The following is a 16,829-nucleotide window of genomic DNA, read 5'->3' as shown; positions in this document are numbered from 1 at the left end:
GATTCAATGATGTAAAATATATGGAGGTGCACTCAAATAAGATATATTATGAATGAGTAATGCTAGAAAGTAGAAACCATATTTTTATCTCACATTTGTCCCACAATATTGATGTGTCAATCCCAACCAACACTAGGAATTTTTTTTTTTGAACAATGTCTTATTATGAATGTCACGTCAGTATTGTGAGATAAAAAAGTGATTTCTAGCATTACTCCTTATTAATACAATATGACATAAAATGAAAAATACAATCATACCGAAAAGGAATTGATCAAGGCTTGTATTTGGCACGAACTCATATATTAAAAGATTTTCATTTCCTTTCGAAGGAGAAGCCTAGGAGCCTAACTAGATTACAATGTTCGAGTTTAGCCCCTAATTAATACGACCACATTTTTAAATTATAAATCTCATTGTTCAAAATTCTTTGAGAATCTTTTTACAACTATAATTTGTCCATTAGAGGGCTAATTACCCTATTAATATATGCATGTAACCATAAGGTATTTGAAAATTAACATGTTTTGACAGATATATGCCTGGTACCCTTCTCCATAACCTTCTCCATAAGTGTATATCGAATCACGTTGTGAATGACACCAAATTCACCTTGCTCGAGCATTGTTTCTTCAGAAAAGTTATCTGTCGCAATCTAATAGTGCCAGTCGAATTGCAAGGATTCCACACATCTAATTTCATAACAGCTTCACATAATTAAGGAAAAAGTCGACACTAAAATGAATGAATTAGATTCATAATTATTTGAAATATGTGCATGCAACAACGAACAGCTTTTTAATACAAATTAATGATTGAAATAAACAATTTTCAAATTTATTAGAAAAAATTGTTGGTTCCCCAATCTCGTAATTTATGTTTAATTAATGTTATTTTATTTTATATATATATATATATATATATACACACACACCAAACTAAGTTTTTATTTTTTATTTTTATTTCAGGTACCGTAAATAATTAGAGCTCATTCGGAGCCACCACAACAACTCAAAAAATGTCAAGGAAGCATCCTAATTTTGACGAGTTTTATTTTATTAAAACTATCGAAGTGGTCTAAGGGTGCGTTTGAGATTGCGATTTTGTAAACAAAAAATGTGATTTAAAATTAAAGAGTAGAAAATGAATTATTTGGAAATTGTGTTTTTAAAAAATTGAGATTTAAAAACACAGAAACGCAAACAATGTAATGCTTTTTGGAAAACGCAAAATTTTAAAGATTAACTTGCGATTTTGTCAAACGCTTAACTGCGTTTTGAAAAATCACTTTTTCAAATCAGACTTTTTAAAATGAGAAAATTACATTTAAGCCCACCAAACTACCAGCTGTTTTGGAAGTAGCCCCCTAAACTATACACTCTTGGACTTTGGCCTCCCAAACTACCAAAAAGTTTCAAAAAGACCAATTTTGTTGAAAAATGCCTATAATACCCCTGCCACATGTCATTTTTCAATTAAAAGAAATTAAAAAATTTAAATTAAAAAAAATTATGGGGGTGGCCGGGGTAGGGGTGGGCCAAAAAAAAAAAAAAGGGTTAGGTTTTGGCTTGGGGGTGACCGAACCATCCCAAATTATAACGATCCAGGGAAAAGCGCTAGCCACATCTGCGGTATCACTTTAAAATGATTAGTCAATTTAGAGCTTTCCTAGAATCCATAATAAAGAGCCAGTTTCACCTAATAACTAGGTAATATGGGATTTAGAACTCATGAGTATCTTTATAGACCACTCACACTATGTGAGCTATTCATCTTTTCCCAATATGGGATTTGGGGTGTTTCAAACTCCATCCCTTAAACCCTTGACGTCCTCGTTAAGCCATGTCATTCGGTGCTTCAATACAGCATGATCTAGTGTTACTATGTGGCTTTGATACCATTGTAACGACCTAGGGAAAAACGCTAGCCACATCTGCGCTATTACCCTAAAATGACTAGTTAATTTAGCACTTTCCTAGTGTAACGACCCAGGGAAAAGTGCTAGCCACATCTGCGCTACCACCCCAAAAAGACTAGTCAATTTGAAGCTTTCCCTAAAATCACTTATAAAGCCCAGTTTCAATGACACAATACTATCCGCTTTTGGCTCCCCATATCAGACTTCCCAGGAGGTCACCCATCCTTAGATTGCTCTCGCAGCGGCTCGCTTAACTGCGGAGTTCTGATAGGTTCATTGCTATCACAGTTTTAAAACGCGTTGTGTCATAAATGATGCATTTATACATATAAGCACATCCTCATTCCCAGGCGATGTGGGACGTCACAATCACCCCCTCTTTGGACCCAGCGTCCCCGCTGGCGTCCCTCATTGGGCTTGTGCACGCTCCCACAATCTCAAGCTAGAACCTGGCTCTGATACCATTTGTAACGACCCAGGAAAAAGCGCTAGCCACATCTGAGCTACCACCCCAAAAAGACTAGTCAATTTGAAGCTTTCCCTAGAATCACTTATAAAGCCCAGTTTTACCTAGTAATTAGGCAATGTGAGACTTAGCACCCATGTGTATCTTTATAAACTACTCACTCTGTAAACTATTCATCTCTTCCCAATATGGGACCGGAGTGTTACACCTAGAGTCCCTTATAAAGTGTCAGTTTCATCTAATAACTAGGTAATATGAAACTTATCACTCATGACTATCTTTATAAACCATTTACTCTATATGAGACTTGGGGTGTTACAGTGATGGAGCTGGTGGGAGTCTTTAACGAATAAAAAATGAAGATTTAATTAAAATAGAGAAATATTTAGACAGTTTGATAGGCTCAGTTTGTTTCGACATAAAAAGATTTTTAAAAATATATTCTGTAATTTTCAATGTTTTGATGTGACGAAAAATAATAGTCGGAAAATATTTTTAATCTAACTGAAAAAGTTTATTTAATTTCCGTAAAATTAGGAGTGTACAAACAGTTATGGTTAGCAGTTATTGCCTTTAACCTCATGTGCCTACTCGATCCTAAAATAGTTAACCATTTCGCCCTAGGCAGTTAGTAGTTTTTTTTAACCACCTACAAAAGCAATTATGTGGTTATACGAGAGGTTATTAGGTTGTTAATAACTGTCCCGCTTATAAACTCCTACTTAAAATCATTTTACTTTGTCTGTTTCTCAATTTTTTGCTATTCACAAAAAAAAAAAAAAAAAAAAAAGAAGAAGAAGAAGAAGAAAGAAGAAGAAGAAGAAGAAAGAAAAAAGAAAAAGAAGAAGAAATAAAAGAAAAAAGAAAAAGAAAAATGAATTAGAGGATTAGGCAGCGGGCCTAGTAGAGGGAGAGATCAAAGCTCATAAATGGTTTTCCTACGTAAGGCTGGCAGTCGATTCACCAACTACAGATTACATTCTTTGTACCCCTTTTATCCACCAACTACCCCTCCTCTTTCCCTTCAACTTCCCACAGAAAATCAGAGAAAATTTTCGATTTCCCGGAGAGAGAAGGAAAACGTTTGATACAAGAGCATGAAAGGCAAGGTCGGTGGGGAGGTAGACCTAGAGTCAGTTGAAGCCGGGGGTGCAGTGAAATGGGAGCTAGACTTTTGTTTTGATACTATATTAATCTATCATTTATCCAAAAAATTTAGGTGGATACAAAAGGATTAATTTATTTATTTAGTTAATATTTTAACAAAACTAAAATTACATGAGATTACTACCACCTAAACGGGCAAAATAAAAAAAAGGAACTAAATATACTGCTATGGTATAGAATCATGGACCATAGTAGTTTAACAACACAAATTAAACAATATTAATTGTAGCTTCTGTAAAGCACTAGCGTGAGTAGAGCTTGGTAATTGAAGCCTCATTTACTGGTCGAGGCTTGAACGGAGTTGCCATTAGATCTTTCATCAGCTGACTCTGTAACCTGTGTGTTTTGCTCCCAACGTGATGCTGTCTTTGAGTTAATGTTACTGTGAATAAAAAATGCAGGTTGTGATGGTATTGGAAGAGTGATGGAGTAGCTATTAAGCATGAGAACCACTGAAGCCATGGTTGGTCTGTCAACTACATTTTCTTGAACACATAGTAACCCAATATGGATGCATCTCATAATTTCAGTCGTCAAGCCTGGCCTAATCCTTTGATCTACAATATTTGAAGCAGTCCCCTCTCTCCAATTTTTCCATGCCTACAATATTGATTTAATGGGAAAACATAATATACAAAAAGTTCTTTTCTAATTAAGATAATTCCTATGCGTTAATTTACCAAATATATAGGACAAGGGAAATATAACCAAGTATGATTGTACTTACATAGCTTAGAAGATCCTCCACATTCTCTCCATTTCGGAAGCAATTGTTCTTCTGTCCACTTACTATTTCTAATACTAATACACCGAAACTAAAGACATCAGACTTTACAGAGAATTGTCCATGCATTGCATACTCTGGAGCCATATATCCACTACAAGTCAACGTCGATAATATTAGTTATTTTGGATATAGTAATAAAGTTTTCCATTAATCCGATCTTTAAAATTGTAGTTTCCCTTGATTTTCGGACCACGTTAAATCTTAGTTAGATCTTTGATGTTGTTTCTTTTGTACAAAGGAAACATCTCTCCCCTCCTAAGATACTTACTAAGTTCCAACAATTCTACTTGTATTCTCTTGAGTTTGATCCGGTAAAAACAATCTTGCCATGCCAAAATTTGAGATTTTCGGATTCATTTGCTCATCTAAAAGAATGTTGCTAGCCTTAAGATCACGATGAATAATACGAAGTTGAGAATCTTCATGAAGGTAAAGAATCCCTTTAGCAATGCCTCCTATAATATTGTAGCGCCTTTCCCAATCCAAATGTAAACACTTACTAGGATCTGCATATATGCAAGCAATTATTTGATTCAATGAAGTAAAATATGTGGAAGTGTATTTAACAAAGTTGTCAACCTAAAAGATATATTATGAAAACAATCTAATTAAGATAAAATGAAAAGTGCAAACATACCGAAAAGGAAGTGATCAAGGCTAGGATTTGGCACAAACTCATATATTAATAGTCTTTCATTTCCTTCCAAGCAGAAGCCAAGGAGACTAACTAGATTACGATGTTGAAGTTTAGCCACTGATAAGACCTCATTTTTAAATTCTAAATCGCTTTGTCCAGAATTCTTTGACAGCCTTTTTACAGCTATAACTTGTCCATCAGAGAGCCTACCCTGTTAACATATAATAATGAAATGCATGTAATTAACGAGAGATTTGAAAATTAACATGTTTCGACATTTATATGGATGGTACCCTTCTCCATAGGATTATTTAAAATCACCTTGTAAATGACACCAAATCCACCTTGGCCGAGCTTGTTTTCCTCATAGAAGTTATCTGTCGCAACTCTAATAGTGCCAAAGTCGAATTGCAAGGATTCCACACTACTAATTTCATCAACAGCTTCACATAAGGAACAAGTCAACACCCAAATGAATATATTAGGTCCATAATTATTTTAGTGGAGAACTAACACAATCTAAAATGTATGCACAAAAAAGCATCGGGCTTTTCAATACTAATAATTGAAATAAATTTTTTTTTTCCCCCAACTACCAAATGACAGAACTTTCTCATTCAAACCTTACTTGAGGGGAGCTAAATGTAAAATGTAGTCCCATATATGTAAGTATTTCCTTCGGAACTTTATCAGGTTATATGCCAATAAATGCTGGAAAACTATATCCCTTAGGCCTATAAATGCATTGTCTACTTGTCTTAATTAGTTAATTTCTCTGCGATATTCACGAGGCTTAACTGTTTGAATAATAAATAACAAAACCAAACTTTTACTTACTTTCTATTTTCTCTCTTGGCCTCCTCCTTACTCTGAAATATATGCAGATAGAGATGATTAGTACAACAAACGCAACAATTGGCACAATTATAATGATGAGAGTCCTGGATGTGTTGCTCTTGCTCCCTGGCCCTGCAAAAACCATAAATCTCTTCTCATTAGAAGTTTTTTTTATGATCTTTCTTTTTAGTTGAAGAAATATGCATCAGGATCATACTTCAGCTATTAGACGTACAAAAATCACAGAGAGACTCTCCCCAAAATCTTTAGATCTTTTTTCTTAAAGAGTTTGTAAAGGCAACTTTAGTTTTCCAAAGATAAAGGAACAAGTTGTATTCTGTTCACAGAGACTGATTCTGTGACATATGATCAAACACCTCGTGAACATAAGAGATTCATAATCTTGTAAACAGTAAACGTGTTTTGAAACATTGGTCCAACTCCTTGTTTATTATATGTGTTTCTCTATGAAAATAATTAACCCTGTTCCAAAAAAAAAAAAAGGTAACAAAAGAATCTACCTATTTTACTATCCAAGATATATCACATTGTAATGGATATTGGTAAAAGCAGGGGACATATAGAACTGATTGTCTGATTTGTTGGCAGGTTATTAAAGAAATAAGATAACTTCCAAGGCGTGAAGCATCAATACCTTGTGTAGGTGAAAGCGGTGGTACCGGTGGGGGGGATGGCGGTGGCGATGGCAGTGGGGATGGCGGTGGTGCCTCAGCTGCAGGGTCATAGAAACTGTACACCTCGTACCTTAAATCACAGCTGGGTGTCCGATATTTCCCTCCCTGCTTTCCATTACAACATTGTGGAATAAATCCCGCAGCCGTCCCCAGGCAGTTGTTGCATTCCAGCTCGTCCAAATCCGGAGTGCACTCCACAAGTGCATATATTGTTTGGAAGGCTGGGGCAGCCGCGCTTCCCGCAGCAAACTTGCGAGCAGAATTTCCTGATGCCGCCCGGTCTCTTAGTCCATCCAACAAGGGTCTTAGCACTTGATTGAACCCTTCTGCGTCTGAGACGTTAGCGGTGTTGTAAAAGGCATATAAAGGTGAAGCCTCCATAACCCCAAATATAGATTTGTTTGAATATCGTAGCATACATTTATCGAGCCATATGATTGCCTCCTTCTGGTTGGGACAATACTGTAAGAGATCGTGACTTGACTTATTGACACAACTACGGCATTCGTCCGTAGAGATGTCTCCTCTGCAAAGTGCAATCGCGTTTACTTTGTCTTGGTTTTCTCCGGCGGAGAAATTGTAAAATCCGTAATCAATTTCGGTGTTGGAAGACATGGAGGCCAGGAGGCTGTTGAGGTTTGCCCCGTAGCTACTGTTACTGGTGTAGTTACCGCTTTCAGAGCAGACTGGAGTGCCTTGCTGGGCAAATGTGAGAGTAACAGGGCATAAGAGAATGAAGCAGAAAATGAAAACTGTTGTTGAACAACAACACATTTTGCTTTGTTCCTCTCTGTAGTACGTTAGTCGGAAAGATCATTCCGGAAATTATTATGGTTTAAAGGAACGATGGACTCTATCAGTTAAAGTTCCCCGATACACTTGTACTCTGCTTCTATATTCAATATTCCATGCACCCAAGTCCACGATGTTGAAAATTCCGAGTCTGAAAAACTTTATTCTGGCAATGGAAATTGGAAATAGCTAGCGTTGCGCGTTTATTGACTTGAAGAGACTTTTGAGTCTACTCCTATTTTATGTTTAGGAGTAAATTATTTTTTAGAAAATGTTTTTATTTTATTAGTGTTTTGGGATACCAAAAATATTGGCCAAACGAAGTGTAAAATATTTTATGTTTTTCATATGCATAAATCACTTTTGCTGCTCTTCTATACTTCCAGCAAATGATTGTGAAAAGTGAGACATACCTAAATTGCAAACAACCCGAACACTTGCTCGGACACGTAAGTTCAACAAAAACATATCCGAACATGTTTCAAACAACCCGAACACTTGCGCGGACATGTAAGTTCAACAAAAACTCTTTCACAAATACTTACCTAAATTGCAAACAATATGTGGCATGCAATTTATTAGATTTCAATCTCATCTTTAAAGGTTTTTTTATCTCATACACTCGCTGGCAACTCCTCATTTATATGAAAATATAAAAAAATAATTGACAAATTTTTATATGAGCCAAACACAGAGAGATATATACTGCTTGAACCATTTTCAGAGTGGCAAAATAGCCACTTTTTCTTTAAAAACAAATTCAATCGAAACTTCTTTTCGATAGACAATTTGAAGGTGTATATCAGTGTTGACTGCTGAGTATTTTGTTGGATTGATCTTGAAAAAAGTGGTAATTACAGATTGGCTGGGAATAAATGGAGCCCATAAGCGCACAGCTTACAAATAATAGAAAAACGAAGGCTTCAACAGAAAAACATATTTTTAAAGCAGATAATCTTCTCAAGTATGAGAAACCAAATGAAAATGTTATGTTTTCTAGACGCAATGAATTGCCTTTATATTTCCAGTTTGACTATCTCATCTATTAAAAAATAAAAAATAAAATAGAAAAAAAAAAAAAAACCAAAAAACGTCCTCTCACGTTTGATCAATTTCCAAGTTTGAATACTCTTCAACTTAAAACAAAAAAAGAAAAAAAATGGTTTCAATAGTCTTCTGAGTGTCAAACCGGTCGGCTGTCATTTTTGAAAATGAAAGAAGAATATATTAAAGGAAAAATTACATCATTGATATTTGTGATTGGTCTAAAATATAAATTATTCTTTGTGGTATTAAAATTAGAAATAATTGTACCACCGATCCTTGGAGTTGGCCTAAATTACGAATCATTTTCTGTGGTATTATAATTACAAATCACTCCCTGAACCCATTTTCCGTCCATCAAATAAAAAAGTTCGTTAGTAAATTACAATACAAATGATATTTAGAGGTTGTCTCACTATTTATATGACGTGGCAAACTAACGGATTCTGTTAACTTGGTGGACAGAAAACGGGTTTAGGGAGCGATTCGTAATTATAATTTATCACAATGACTTTCTATGAAATTTTTGTACCACAGGGAGTGATTCGTAATTTAGGCCAACTCCAAGGACTAGTGGTACAATTATCCCTTAAGATTAATTCAAACATTCATATGATTGGTTTAATTTCAAATGGCTCGTTGGAGTTAAATTCAGTTAAATTTTTTCACAAATTCCGTTAGGCGCCATATTCACGCTAATAAAATGGCGACAAGTATCACACTTAATAAAAAAAAATATAAATATTTAAAACTTCAAACATTATTTAAAAAGAAATTGAAAAAATGAAAGATGCCACCCCCTTCTTATTTATTTAATTTTTTTTTTTTGGGAGAACTCCACGTAAGGATATCGAACTATCACGCGTTTTGACGGAAGGGTATCAAATTATCATTTTTTTTGAACGGGAAGTTAAACTATCAAAAATCATCACATAAGAGTAATTTGTCAGGATATAATGTTAAATCCTAGCAGAAGTCGAGTCACTTGACTTCCACGTGATTTTCTTAACCGCTTCTCTCGGTTTTGTCCATCTTCTAAACGTTAAGTTTTTCACTTAGTATACCTTGACTCGTACACGTGTCATGAATTTTTCTACTACGTGTCAGATCCTACGAACCCTGTGCATCCCAACAAGTTCGCCCATCGATTTATCTCCAGTATTCCGACACAGTCTGTTCTGGAATATTTCTAAAGTCACCGTCAAATCCATCTGGCCACGATATGAGAGATATTTGCTCTACTTGGCACAAGTCCTCCAAAAAACTCCATGCCGCATTAAGTAAATTTCATATGGCTTGTTCAACACACTAAGAACAAAATTGTTTCATTTGGATTGCTAAGAAGTTACAAAGGATGGAAGCTGAAATAGCCAAAGCCAAATCATTTTCTGTGGAGTGTAATAACGTTGACAAAAAATTGAGACAAATACATGATATGGCCAAGTACGACGCTATCTTCCACATGAAATAGAGTGCCTTCCTCTTGATGGTGCTGGGGCTCTGTCTGGAATAGGACATGACTATGGCATTGAAATCCAAGCCATTTCAAAAGCTGCAGTTTGGCACTATAATGGTAACATGAAACCTTGGCTTGAGCTCGGAATTCCAAAATATAGACTTCACTGGAAGAAATTTTTGAACCCAGAAGATCAGTTCTTGAGTGAGTGCAATGTAAATTCATAGTGAGCTGATGTTTCAAATTGAATGCTTCAAACTCCGGGAAATATAAGGGGAACAATAAGTGAGGATTTCCATTTTCTGGGTGCTGAGAAATTGACATTCGAGCTAGGTTTTCCGCAGAGTATTGGGTTGCAAGGAAGAGATGGCCATGATGAGTTTCACGATAAACTGGAAAAAGTATTTGAGGAACTTAGCAGCAAACCTGCTGGAATTCCTTTGGAAAAGGAACGGATGATTATGGTTGGTGGAAGAGTTGAACATAACCCACTCTCTTACACTCTGTTTTATGAAACAAAAAACAGAGGAAGATGAAAATTACAGTCAGATTTTTGGACACAACCTCTTCGGCTTTGAGATTGTTCTTTTGGCTCTTATCTTATGTTACGGTCAGATTTTTGGACTCTCTCACACTCTGTATGCGACTTCAAACGGCTCTGGCCTTTAATTTTCACTCACACTCTCTCGCGCACACAGAGACAGAGAAACACGCATAGCTCGTGGTTCAAATGAGAATCTGGAGCTGGAGCAGGACAATGGGCCTTCTTCTAGGGTTTCTCGCTTCGGTTTCTTTGTTTCAGGCAAGAACTCCGCTCACGCTGTTCTTGCTCGATTCTCGATTTTCTTGTTTCCTTCCTTTTTTCTCAGATTTTTGCTTAGTTCTTTTTCCTTTCTTTTTTGTTTTTTATTTTTCTTCTCTTTTGTTGACTGCGTGGTTTGCGAGGAAATGACAGAGGACCAAACGCCATGCCTTCGTTCATAGCCAATTCAACTTCGTAACCTTTAAACTCTTGCTCATCGGTTTCTTTTTGGTAGGGAGAGAATTCAAAGTATCTGTTTGGTAGACGAGAAAATGTAGGATGATAGAACAAATAGCTCATCGCAATAGGCTGTGCCTAATTCTAGTATCTCCCACACGAGGACGTCTCCGAGGGATTGAGAGAGGCAGAGAAGTAGGGAGGGTCAGTTTGGGTAGTTCAGGTTTAAAAAAACACATGGGTCGCATATGACTGAATTTCCGTCAAGATTTAACACCAAATCCTGACGGATAATCCTTATGTGATGATTTTTGATAGTTTAACACTCCTACTCGAGAGAAATAATAGTTTGATACATTTCCGTCAAAACGCATGATAGTTCGATACCCTACTGTGAAGTTCTCCCTTTATTTTTTTTAGAACTTCACTTATAACTCTGGATCTTTCATCACTTTTGAAAAAATGTACTAATTTAGGGTATCCATCTTTCTTTCATCACTTTTTTTTTTTTTTTTTTTTTTTTTTTTTTTTCTAATTTTCAATCATCCGTTAAAATTTTTCATTAAATCCTATCAAATTTCTCAAAATACCCATGTGTTATATATATATATATATATATATAAATTAGGTACGGGTATTTTCACAAATTCCATAAAATTCTAACCAATACCTAAATCCTAACAATTTTTTTTTTCTTTTCTTTTTCCTAAAAAATGAAGAGTATTTTGAAATTTTTGGCAGGATTTAACAGAAAATTCTATTAATGAATGATAAAATTGAAAAAAATTGAAAGATGCATACCCTAAATTAAAACTATTTAAAGTTTATATATCTTTTTTCAAAAGTGATGGTCACTTATAAGTGAAGTTCTTTATTTTTTTTTTTACACTTGATCTTGCGAGCATTGTTGAGAGTTTAAATGATTAAAAGTATAATATTTTGTCTTAAAAAAAATAGAAAAATTAAAGTTTTGACTAATTTTTTACAGTATGGTAATTTGTAGAAGTGGAATATCAGGAATATCACTTTTGAACTTTGGAAAAACACAAAAGCGGTCATACTTCTACTTATAAGGGTAAAATATTTTTTCCTATTTTTTATTTAATAGTCTTTGAAGGAAATGATACAGTATTTTGTTGTTTTGTTTATGTTTTTTTCAATTGAGGTCGATCCAATAGGTATATAAAGGGCTATGCAACATAAGCATAAGCTCGTCTCTCACTTTCTTTAAACCTTCCTTTTTTTTCATGTAAAAATTAAAAAAGCAGAATTGAATTCAATATTCCTTGTTCAACAATAACACAATTTATTAATTGAATCAACGGACAATAATAATTGGGCTCTAACATTAAAATATATCCATATTCTCTTAGGTAGCTGTCAAGGTTGCTACTATGCATTTAATATCAAAACCTCTCACTCGGTCAATGTTGAGATAGATATAGAGAGAAACCCCTCGATCAATCTTCCAATACGTACACAAAAAGTTTTTTCAGGTTTACATGCTTGACCAGCTAACATTGCACTGATTAACTTTCATGACAGACTCAAATATTTAAAACCTGCTTGTATTTTCTGAAGCTAAAATAGATCAGAAGGCCATGAGAAAGATCGTTGACTTCAAAAATGGCACCAATTATACAAAGCTAAAGGTCAACTCACTAGCTCAGCCTTCTCAATAAAAAGCATGTTCTAATTTTCAAGGCCTAAGCCTCGCCATTTTATGCACGGTGCCATGGTTTCCTCTAGATTACTTTTCTTCCTCTCTGCCATTCTCTTACTCACTGCTCAAGCAGTGGCGCGCAGACGGCAGACTTCCTTTATCATTTTTGTTTAAACGACAAGGGAAACTACACCGCTAACAGTACCTATGAGAAAAACCTCAATCACCTCCTCTCCTCTCTCTACTCCAACACAGAAATTGACCATGGCTTCTACAATTCCTCTTATGGCCAAAACTCTGACCACGTATCTGCAATTGGACTTTGCAGAGGAGATGTTAACCCAGATCTTTGCCGTGGTTGCCTCAACATATCTACGTCTCTTCTCAAGCAGCAGGGTCCCAATCAGAAGGAGGCAATTGGATGGTTCGACAATTGTATGTTACGATACTCAAATCGCTCCATTTTGGGCGTTAAGGAAACTAGTTCAATTTTCTATATGTGGAACCTAAACAACGCGTCGTCGGCCAATAACGTGGATAAATTCAACAATGATCTTAGGACCTTGTTGGAAAACCTACGAAGTCAAGCTGTAGCAGGTGGTTCTCTTCGTAAGTTTGCAACAGGAAACGCAACGGCACCAGAATTTAAAACATTATATGCACTTGTGCAGTACTGCACGCCTGATTTGTCTGAGCAAGATTGCAACAGTTGCTTAGTTGACGCTGTTCAACGTATTCCAGTCTGTTGCAATAATAAGGAAGGTGGGAGAGTCGTTGGTCCCAGCTGTAATCTCCGGTTTGAGATCTACCAGTTCTATAACTCGACAGCGGCTGCGTCACCCCCAACATCTCCAATAGCACCACCAGTATCTCCTCCCCCACCATTAACCAACACCAATACAACCAAAGGTACCCATATATGCCATTAATTATGCATGCTTATAACATAACAAATCATGGAGTCATAAGATGTTGTTCACACTCGGACAATTGGGCTATCTTTTCTACTCATTAGAATTTGAATGACATTTGATCTTATCTTTTAGTCTGTCTAATTACTCCAAACACTTTATAGTTATTTACGCTATATATATATTAAGGCCCGTTTGGTTTGCGGAATAAACCCCTGAAATGGAATGACTATTCCATTAGAATAGCCATTCTTTTGTTTGGTAGGAGTCTATTCCACTTACGAAGAGAAATACATATTCTTCTCATTTTTTAGAAGAATAGCTATTCCTTGGGGTAAAGAATACAATTTTGACAAAAAAAAAAATTCATTTTTTATTTTCTTCAAATCTTTTGTTTAAAAAAAGAAAAAGAAAAAAAGAGAGAAACTGAATCCTAAAGTGGTTGGCTGACCACCCATTGAGGTGGTTGGCCAACCAACCACTATGGAGGGTCAAGGGTGGTCTCACCCCCCCCCCCCACCCGAATGCTTCGGGGGGTGGTGCGACCACCCCCGGAGCAACTGGGGGTGGCATAGGCCACTCCCAATTCTCGTCGATGTCATCGGGGGTGCCACCCCCATAGTCCATTGGGGGTGGCCGCGGCCACCCTCAGAGAACATCGAGGGTGGCCTCCGGTTCAACGGTGGGTGGCCGGCCACCCCAATGGGTGGTCGGCTACCCACCAATTTATTTCAATTTTTTTTTTTTTTTGTTTTTTTTGTTTTTAGTTTTTTAGTCTGATTTTTTTAAAAAAAAATAATGTAGGGTTTTTTTAGTAATTTTCTTTGAATTCCGATTAAAATGTGTGAGTTATTACCAAACAAAAGAATATGAATAGTCATTCCAATCCGCTACCTTCTATTTCCAGGAATAACTATTCTTTTTCTTAATGGAATGATCATTCTACGAACCAAACGAGGCCTAAAATTATTTCTCCAGATCCAGAAGTAAAGCTAATTCCAAACTCAACCCTGATCAGAGTCTTCTAATCATAACAGATTTATGATTGTTGCAGGGAGCAATAGCAACGCATCTAGAACTGTCATCATTATAGTTGTGCCAATTGCTGCTTTTGTAGCACGTACTAGTCATCTCCCCTTCTGCGTATATTTCAGAGTAAGGAGAACGCCAAAAGAGGAACTTGAAAGTAGGTAAAACGTTTGGTTTTTTATTATTTATTATTTATTATTCAAATAGTTAATCCATGAATATCGCAGAGGAATTATTAACGAAGAGAACGCATACATGTAGGTGCTTCAATAATTAGTTGTAATATATAGGCCTAAGGGAATAACATTCCGCTGCTATTACGATTAAAACTTTTCCAGCATTTATTAGAATATAACGTGATATAATCTCGAAAATTCTTATATAAGACGATATTTAGCTTTCAAAGAAAAGAAGTAAGGTTTGAATTCGAAAGTTCTGTCGAGAAGTGACTTCCAATAACAATTACTAGAAATTATTACATTAATAAGCAGTACTACTGTGTCATTTGGTATTTGAAAAAAAACAAAACATTATTTCAAATCCCGTTGCTTTCTTGTGCACACATTTTTAATTGTGTTACTCTTAAATATATTATGAACCTAATATATTCATTTGAGTGTTGACTTGTTCCTTACGTGATGCTGATGATGAAATTAGAAGCGTGGAATCCTTGCAATTCGACTTTGATACTATTAGAGTTGCGTAAGATAACTTTTCTAAAGTAAATGAGCTCGGCCAAGGTGGATTTGGTGCTGTTTACAAGGTGATTTGACATAATCTTATGGAGAAGGGAATCATCCATATATATGTCAAAACATGTCAATTTTCAAATCTCTTGTGGTTACATGCACTTGATCATTATTATATTTTAATAGGGTAAGCCCTCTTATGGATAAGTTATAGCTGTAAAAAAACTGTCAAAGAATTCTGGACAAGGAGATTTAGAATTTAAAAATGAGGTTTTATTAGTGGCTAAACTTTAACACCGTAATCTAGTTAGGCTTCTTGGCTTATGCTTGAAAGGAAATGAAAGACTCTTAGTATATGAGTTTGTGCTGAATACAAGCCTTGATCACTTTCTTTTCGGTATGTTTATATACTTTCTTCTTATCTTAAATTGTATTGATCATAATATATCTTTTAGGTTGACAATTTGGTTGAATACACCTGGCCTCTATATATTTTACTTCATTGAATCATATACTTGCTTGGATATACACAGATCCAATTAAGCGTTTACATATGGATTGGGAACGACGCTACAAGATTATAGAAGGCATTGCTAGATATATAGATTCTTTACCTTCACGAAGATTCTCGACTTTGTATTATTCATCGTGATCTTAAGGCTAGCAACATTCTTTTAGATGCATAAATGAATTCAAAAATTTCAGATTTTGGAATGGCAAGATTGGTTTTATTGGATGCAACTGAAGTGAATACAAGTAGAATTGTGGGAACCTAGTAAGTGTCCTAGAAGAGGAGAGCTGATGCTTACTTTGTACCAAAGAAACAACATAAAGTCTTAACTAAGATTTAACCTGTTTTGAAAATTTAAGGAGAAAAAAAAAATTGAGGATAATTATGGAGAGGTCTATTACCATTCATATTAAGCTGATATTATTGATGTTGACATGCAGTGAATATATGGCTCCAGAGTATGCAATGCATGGACAGCTCTCAATAAAGTCTGATGTTTTTAGTTTCGGGATATTAGTGTTAGAGATGGTAAGTGGACAAAAGAACAATTGCTTCTAAAATGGAGAGAATGTGAAGGATCTTCTAAGCTATGTAAGTACAATGATACTTGGATACATTTCCCTTGTCCTATAACTTTGTGACACTAGCAAACACATAAAAACTAACATACTGAAAGAAATTTTTGTTTGATATTGTACGAGTTTGCCCATCTAAATCATATATTGTAGGCGTGAAAAAATTGGAGAGAGGGGACTGCTTCAAATATTGTAGATCCAGCAATAAGGCTAGGCTCAGCAACTGAAATTATGAGATGCATTCACATTGGGTTACTATGTGTTCAAGAAAATGTAGCTGACAGACCAACCATGGCTTCAGTAGTTCTTATGCTTAATAGCTACTCCATCACTCTTTCAGCACCCTTGCAGCCTGCATTTTTTATGCACAGTAGCATTGGCTTAAAGGCAGCATCCGGATGGGAGGAAAACACATGGCTTACAGATTCAAATGAGAGATCCAAAGGCAACTCACTCCAAGTCTCAAAAAAATGAGGCTTCAATTACTGACCTCTACCCGCGCTAATGCTTTATAAAAGCTACAATTAAGAATGTATATTTTATAATTTTAAACTACTATGGTCATGATTCTGTACCTTAGTAGTATATTTATTTCGTTGTTTCTGTTTATATGCAGCAAGAACTGTTTGGTGGTCCAAAAAAAAAATCTCTTTGATATAGGAAGTGAAAATAG

At 35.6% G+C, this 16,829-nt stretch overlaps 2 pseudogenes; one reads left to right on the top strand and one right to left on the bottom strand.

Moving 5' to 3' along the window:
• Positions 1-3,606: 3,606 nt before the first annotated feature.
• Positions 3,607-7,328, bottom strand: LOC133867926 (cysteine-rich receptor-like protein kinase 44; annotated as a pseudogene).
• A 5,185-nt stretch (positions 7,329-12,513) lies between these two features.
• Positions 12,514-16,744, top strand: LOC133867927 (cysteine-rich receptor-like protein kinase 44; annotated as a pseudogene).
• The last annotated feature ends 85 nt before the right edge of the window (positions 16,745-16,829 follow it).

The sequence above is a fragment of the Alnus glutinosa genome, chromosome 5 (genome assembly GCF_958979055.1).
Source record: "Alnus glutinosa chromosome 5, dhAlnGlut1.1, whole genome shotgun sequence".
Taxonomy (NCBI): Eukaryota; Viridiplantae; Streptophyta; class Magnoliopsida; order Fagales; family Betulaceae; genus Alnus; species Alnus glutinosa.
Note: the sequence above shows the minus strand (reverse complement) of the source record. Positions and strands in the feature narration are given on the sequence as shown.